We start from the raw sequence: 8,513 nt of genomic DNA, 5'->3' as shown, positions 1-8,513 counted from the left end.
CAAAGTTGAGAGTGGGACTTGTATTACATGCCTTAAACATGGTGAAAATAGATTTATAAAAAAAAAAAAAAAAGGAAGTTAGCTATATTATGTTATGTATTTATTTAAGTTGCATCTCTATATCTACTACTGCACCAAGTTTGGAGCAATACTGTGCACCAAATTTGGAGCAATACTTTGCACCACGTTTGGAGCAATACTTGCACCAAATTTAGAGCAATAATATTGTTTGATTTAGAAAGAGTATACAATTTTGATAAAGTTTCTAATTTACTTTTATTATCTAATATGCTTCATTGTCTTGCAGCATCAAACATAACCTTTCTGTGTTTTAAGACTCCCATTGATTTCTATGGCATTTGCGGCCTCAAGGGTGGCGGTTTGAATGATAGGTATGCTGTGTCGGAAGTGACGCGAGAGTACCTTTTGAATGTTTGATAAATTAGGAAACGGGTCAAATAGAGTTGAATGTGATTTTGAAACATCTGGTAGGACGCAACCATCGATCTGCTTCGGATCGATATTGCGGGAGCGTATATTATTTCACACATTTCAACATTTGATGATCTTGATGCTTTGTTAACTACGGCGGATCAATCTCGCGTCGAATTTGACGCAGGATTTCAGCGTATTATCAGTTGAAGCTTTGATAAATCTACCCATTAATTTTAATTCAAACAATTAACTTTTTATATGGAAGTTGACGCACACGTTACACAAATATTTTCTTTTATTCATTTCGTTGATTTGCAGACTTTCTAAAATATATCCTTAATGTTTTGTAAAAAGTTTTTCTTCATATATTTTTTTTCTGGCGTTCTCTTATCAGATGTTAAGTTACTAAGATGTTGGCTCTGTAAAAAAAACAAGACTATGATGCTAAAGATGTCTAAAAAATTAATAGAGATTAGAGTCAATCTTATTCAAAATGATTAGGATGTGAATGTTATCAAATTAGCAATAAATTTGAAACCTTGAACGACACTAAATTGACACCTGCCATGATGTGAATAACTACAAGGAAATCATCTATTCAGCATAAAATGCAGCACTAATTTAAAGTGTTTTCCTTTTTACATAGAAACACTATGCATATTTTGTATCTTACTCTTGCACCCTTTCATTTTCAGTATTTTTTGTGACACCAGCTTAATTTTCTGGTTTTCATTAAGACAGGAATAAGTCATGCAACGTCAGCATTCCATGGTTTAAATGAGCTAACACTGCTCAGCAGCTGGCACAAAATGTAGGAGATTACTTGTCTCCTGAGTCTTTTCTGTAAACAAAGACTCAAATGTTTCTTCCAATGAAGTTAGTATCAGAGGCTGTAAATTAAAATTGCTGTCCAGAGCTTCATTTTGTTAAAGTGGGTGAAATGATAAATCTTAAAAATAGGTAATATTGTTGGACCATGGGCCAAAAAAAATCACCATTTTCTTAGTTTCTATTAGAGAAGTTTTTACATCATTTCAAATGTATTTGGGTGCATTTAAAAAAAATGCAATCAATATGTTATATTCTTTGTTTGCTACATTTGGGTTGATGTATTTTGTTTCTGTAAACTGACCCCCCTACTAGTAATTTAAAAGCCCCTCCAACCTTATTTTCATTCCTTTCCCAGAACATCCGTCCCCTTTTCATTTAGGTGAAATATCCTATTATTTAATATGTAGCATAAAGGTAATTTTACATATTCTAATACTCATTTTCCAGAATAAAATGACAATATACAATTAAAATAATATAAATTTGCATTGGTATACATAAGAATTTTCTTCTCTATTCAGACATGGCCAAAACACATTTGTTTCCTATGTAACTATATTAAGTTAGGAAGATACTGAGCGTATATAGTAGTACCATCTAGAGAAAAAGAATTTAAACATATCATTATTTTTCTTATTCTTTTGTAAAAATATATCATTGCTTTTTGGTTCAGTATTTCTTAGCTTGGTGTTACTTTCTGTTTCAAGGTCAACAAATAATTCTAGCTGTAATCCAAATAGTATGTTCCGCGTGCCACTCTTATTCACATCACAGACCAATGCTCCGCAAGATAAGATTTCTATGGATACACAGATATTGTCATCCTTCAATGCAGTTTTTATTTAAGCTCTTTGCTGACAGAGAGACTTGTAGCTAATCGCTTCCTTAAGGTTTTGTTTGGTCAAAAAAAGGTTTAACAATGCTTAAAAAATATTCTTTAGGCACATAGTCTAGAATATAACATTTACAATATATAATTACTAATATTTAATATGCATACCAATGCAGAGATTATTAGTGTAGCTGTGCTAATTCTGTAATAGTTCAGAATAGTTAAGACTTAAATTTGTAAAAGAGAAGCAAAAGAGAGCATTTAGCATTTCTGAGTTTAACCCTTTTTGTGAAGACAATTATTTTACTTTAATAAATGTTTTCTACACATTCAAATAATTTAAACCCATCAAATTTTACTGATAACATTTTCACAAACATTACAGAATGACATAGACAAAATGTAAACATAACTACATTTCAACAGAAAATGAAATATTTTCCCATAATATTTATCTATAGATGTTTATATATCAAAAGTTTTGACCTAATTAAACATTAGATGAACACACAAGGTGAAAAAAGGGAAACTACTCACTTGTCTTTGCAGCGAGCAGCCAGCAGGTACAATTAAGTCAGATTTCACAAGAAAATTATTTTGAGGCACCCCCACTCATTAGCAACCAATTGTTCAAGTGCAGGGCCTGTCAGTCACCCTGAACAAATTAGTTAGGGGGGATTTATTTCTTCCATTTTTGAGGTGGAGGAGAGGTTAAGAAGTAGTGATCATATGAACTTTTCTTCTTAACTTCCTGTAAGGGGACTCCTTGTATAATAAATGTAGTCATTTGTTTGTGATCATGGCTTTTTAAAATGAATGTATTATTTACTGTTGAATTAAACATGGTAACATTTGGTGATATGAACCACAATGCTGGTTGTTTCTTGACTTGAATTCATCCACAGTTTCATTCAAGTTATCTGTGTTAAATGGACATTGTACACTAAATTTTTTCTTTGCATACATGTTTTGTAGACGATACATTTATTTAGACCATCTGGGAGTTTTTTTGTAAAAATGTATAGTTTTGCTTATTTTTAAATAACATTGTACTGATTTTCAGACTCCTAACCAAGCCCCAAAGTTTTAGATGTATACTGATGTGTGCAGACTCCTGGTTGTGTAATGGGTCTTTCATATGCAGGGGATGGGGATAGTTTCTGCCCTTCCTGCTTTTCCAGCCCCTTTCAGTGGGCATCCCAGCCTAACCTCGTCAACAGTACTAAACTGGGAGCTTCTAAGTAAGTTTTTAAAAGGTTTTATACTTGATTTTTATATCCATATCTGTGCATATTCTTCTTTATAAAATTGTCTATTGCATGCAGTTAAATGAAAATTGGTGTATACTGTCCCTTTAAGGGACCAAATATAACTCCTGCTTTTGCAATTAAAGCCTTAGTAAAATAGTATTTCATGTTATAGTAAATATTGAAAATTGACTTTTTGTTTTCTTTATTGTGGTAGAGCCTTCACTTTATATGACAACATGCATGAATGAATGCACGTTCAAATTGATCAAATAATTTCCATAGAAAATAAACTTGCATTCACGCATAAACATGGATGAATGATCATTATTCATGTCATTTTTATATTAGCATATTTTCAAATGGTTCTCAGCCTATGCAACAAGAAGATTGACTATATTCAGCTACCATGATGATGCTCTGAAAAGCAATTCCCATTTGCCTCCCCAGAGGTCAAGCACTCACATATTTTTTTACAGTTTAGACATCTAGTAGACAAACTCATCACAACAGCATTCTAGTTCCTAAACAATGTTAGATTATTTTTTTATTTTTTTTATTATTATTATTATTATTATTTTTATTGTTAAATATTTTTATTGAGGCAATACATTTAAAAATATAGACAGAAGGTAGATCAGTGCATTAAATAATACTGCCAATATAGATACTAGCAATGAGATTAATACTATCTCTCAAAAGGTATATACATAAACACGTTTATATAAACATTATGATCTAGAACAAAGTATCTACCAATTTCTACCATTAGATCTACAGATGATGTGAGCCTCTATTTTTAACAACTTTTTGTCACTGAAGGTTTCTTGCAAGAAAAGGAATATAGAGGACCTATTTAAGGTCCATAACTGGGGAGAGTTTGGAAACCATATCAACAAGTGGAATTAAGATATTTTACATTTGTAATATAACAAGTGTGAGACCTCCATTAGTTATTATGGCCATGTTTGTGCGTTCAACTAAGTGCAAAGGGAAAGGTGGAGAAGGAGTGGGGGCAGATCTGTGGGACACTTTTGGACCCATATAAGCAATTGGGTTTATTAAGAGAGATATCTGCACTATGATAAAATACAAAAACTTAGCGCTACACAAAATACAACATTAAATAGATTATCACAGTTCTAATTGCTGAAAATCCTGTTACTTGAAATGGGGATAAAATCTGGTTGGATAATACATAGGCAATATTAGGGATGTTAGTGTACAACCAAGCTGATCTGACCCTGCGATCTTCAAAAGTCCACTATGTGTGATAACAATGCAGATATTTTGAGCTATAACATTAGAGTGGAGAGTGACTTTCACAAGACATAGTTCAACAGTTGCATGTCAGAATTAATATAAATTTCTACTGTGAATATATATCAGCCAATGCCAGTCTTGATAAGACACAAAAATGTAGCAGTACCCCTGTAGATGCCTAGAGTGGTATGATGCTTGTACAGTTAAATATTGAGTTTGCAGACAGCGCTTTGTTATCTGAGGACGCTGGTTGCATATTACTGGGGGAGAAAAAGTTTGATAGATTAGAACCTTCTTAGGTAATAAGGATGTTCTAGAAGATCCGATGCTTCTGTGTCTCTGAGCGATAGTGTCAGTTGTGACAAAAGTGTTAGTGATGGCACCATCTTGTGTAGTATCTAAGGCCTTCACCAGGATCGGATGGAGTAAGTAGCAATAGTGGTTCTTTTGTAGCTCTGCTTCGATGGGAAGGTCAGGCTGATTAAGTGGAGATGATAGCTGCCATGGCCCCAAGGCTTCATCATCTGCAAGGAGAGGAGAAGCAGGATCCAGGTTAAGTGTTGTGGGAGGCAGGGCTTTAACAGGAGCTGAACATGCTGCTCATAGATCATCTTTAATGGCTTCTTTAAGACAGTCATTGTAGCAAGTTATGGAGTTTAGTGTAGCTCTTAGCAGAATGCAATACCCAGATAATTGGGGGGGTGGGGGGTACCAGAATCTCCTTTAGGCCACCACTAGGTGTTATGGTGGTCCTGCATAGATATACTGGATCATTGAAACAGCAAACGAGTCCACAACTTTTGGAGAAAAGCGTTATTGCATTTAAAGTGTTGGATGCTGTGTAGGATCTCTTATATACAGCGGATTTCAAGAGCTTCTGAGTATGCAGCCGTTCATGGCCGCTGCCAGGACATGCCCCGCAATGTTAGCTTATTTAAACCATAAAGTGATGACTATTCATACATTTTACAGCTATCACAATGAAAACAGGAGATTGGTGAAGCATTAAGACACTATCAAAACTAAAAATGTGCAAGTTGAGAAAAGAGACAGAGAATTGTCATTTTGGGCGATATTATGCTCATCAAATACATTCTCCTTTAAATAATTCCAGATTTGGTAAACTTGGGCCATATAGTTTAAGTAAATATTATTTCTATGTTGAATAAAGTCTTTTTTTTTAATAATGCTAACTTTTTAATAGATATATAGAATTTGAGCAAATCAATGATTGCAACTTTTCCAACTTATTTGTATATGTCTAACAGTTTTAAGTACATAGAAACAAATTAACTAAAAAAACAAAAGACAAACAAACCAATATTGCATAATTTCCACAAGTTTAAACTACATAACAAGTATGTAAAGTATTTAGTCCAATCCATATAGGTAACTTTCTTTGGTAAATAATGCCACTAAATATACATGGCAAGATTACAAGCGGAGATCAAAATTTCACTTTTGCGAGCACGATATTTGCGCTGAACTCGTTATACTAGCACAACAAGTATATAATAAAAAGACAGTGCAGTAACACTTACTATGACACTGCTTTGGAGCCTTTTAAGTGCAGGCTCACTCATGCTCATAGGACCGCTGCATCTTAACCTCTCTGCTACCTATGAGGTGGAAGAGAAAAATCACCCTGAAAATGTTTGTTCAAAGTGATTGACAGGAAGTCCTGTGCAAGAGCAGGGGTCACTGTTGCACATGACAATCCTTGTGCTCCAAGTTGGGAGCCTTGTCTGTCTGTCACTTTTTACATGGGGCCCTATGTGTATGGATATATGTATATATACATATACACACACAAATATATATATATATATATATATATGTATGTATATATATATATATATATATATATATATATATCTTTAATGACCCCTTTAAGATTAACCAAGATCAAATTAACCTGCATAAAAAGTAAAATAAAGTTATGCAATGCTTAAGCATGTAAACTGATTTTGAAATATATTTAATACAAGCACTAAAACAACTTTTGAAGACTATAAACAAAAGTAATAATATTTCTTATGTAAAAATAAAATATTTGTAGTTTTTTTGTAACAGTAATCATGGTTTTGTTGTAGTTTAGTTTATTACATCACATTGATTGAGGTTATGACGATTGAAAACTCAATGGGTTAAAAAAAATCCAAGGGTAAATATGTATTCAGTGAGTTAGAACATTGAGCTTTTCTGGAAGGTTGAGAATCTATAGAAAAGCAAATTGCCTTGCAAATGTATTTTGCAAACTTTGTACCTCTAGAGACATACAGGAAAAAAGATAGGCTTTCCAGGACACTAGTCACTTCCTTGTGTGCAAATAAAAACATATGGTTTTGCTCTAAATCTTCTCAGCTTTTAAACAGTCCTTTTTGTTAATCACTTTATAATTTTCATGTCACAATTACAAAAAAATTAAAGTACATTATAAGCTCTTATTACCAAGCTCATACAATCATCATTATCATTGTGAGATTTGGGATTTCCAACAATGGAATAAATTGCTGCCAAAGGAACCCATGGTGACAACTGTTGTTCCCCATAGACTCATTCTCTGCAACAGTAAACGTAACAGTTAGCTCATCCGAGACTGAATGTCTGTAACGCTGACAGCTGTGCACTTTAAATATTGTTTTAAATCTACTTCTTATAGAGATTAGATCTGCAAATATAAGTTGTTTCATTTCTTAATTGACTTAAAAAGTTGCGTTCATGGCATAGAGGTCACTGAAAAATAATATTAATACTTGACTTTCAAGATTATCATCCAATAAAGCATATTGATAAAACACGTTAGCTTTGACTCTGTTAGACAAATGTTTATATGTATGGGCTTTTATGCCTTGGTTTTAGGGAATCATTAAGGAAAAACTAAAAAGTATTAATATCTGTAAGTGTTATCCTTATACACTGTCTTAACAACTGTATGGGCACTTCATGTGGTACTTACTGATGATACTGTTGTTGCATTGAGGAGCTTTTTCATTGGTTGTTGTTTTTGATGTATACTATGTGCTGTGTAATATAGTTTAATTGTTGTTTTTTCCCCCCATACTTTAGGATCCAAAGCAGTTGGGCCCTTTTTCTGTTGCTTACGTCTTAATGTGTGTGTTAATAAACTTAAATATAATGTTTGATGTTTCTTTTTATTTTGGAGTACCTTAATTTATTATTTGTAATAGTTATTTATTATTTGTAATAATGACTAACTAGGAATACATTATTGCTGGTTTCAGTCTTACAAGAACTGAGAGCAAGGGCATCATTTATGAAGCTGTGGACACGCAAATGGTACTGAAATGCAAGTTAAATATCTGTTGTCTTAAAAGGGACATGAAACCCCCAAAAAATCGTATATGATTTAGTTAGGGCTTGAGACACCTACCTAGGTATCTCTTCAACAAGGAACACAATGGGAACTATGCAAATTTGATCATTATTATTTTTATCGGTTATTTGTAGAGCGCCAACAGATTCCGCAGCACTGATAATAGAAGTATATTGGAAACTTTTTTTAAATTGTATGCTCTGTCTAAATCACAAAAAATTTTTTGGGGATTTCATATCCCTTAAAGACTGCTGCAGTGTGGGAGTTAAAGGGCCATTATACACTCATTTTTTCTTTGCATAAATGTTTTGTAGATGATCTATTTATATAGCCCATAAAGTTTTTTGTTTTTTTTTAAAAATGTATAGTTTTGATTATTTTTAAATAACATTGCTCTGATTTTCAGACTCCTAACCAAGCCCCAAAGTTTTATGTGAATACCGTCAGCTACCTTCTCCAGCTTGCTCCTGTTTGTGTAAAGGGTCTTTTCATATGCAAAAGAAGGGGGGAGTGTCTTATTTCCCACTTGCAGTGGGCTTTCCAACTACCTTTTCAACAGAGCTAAACT

Source organism: Bombina bombina, chromosome 2 (genome assembly GCF_027579735.1).
Source record: "Bombina bombina isolate aBomBom1 chromosome 2, aBomBom1.pri, whole genome shotgun sequence".
Taxonomy (NCBI): domain Eukaryota; kingdom Metazoa; phylum Chordata; class Amphibia; order Anura; family Bombinatoridae; genus Bombina; species Bombina bombina.
Note: the sequence above shows the minus strand (reverse complement) of the source record.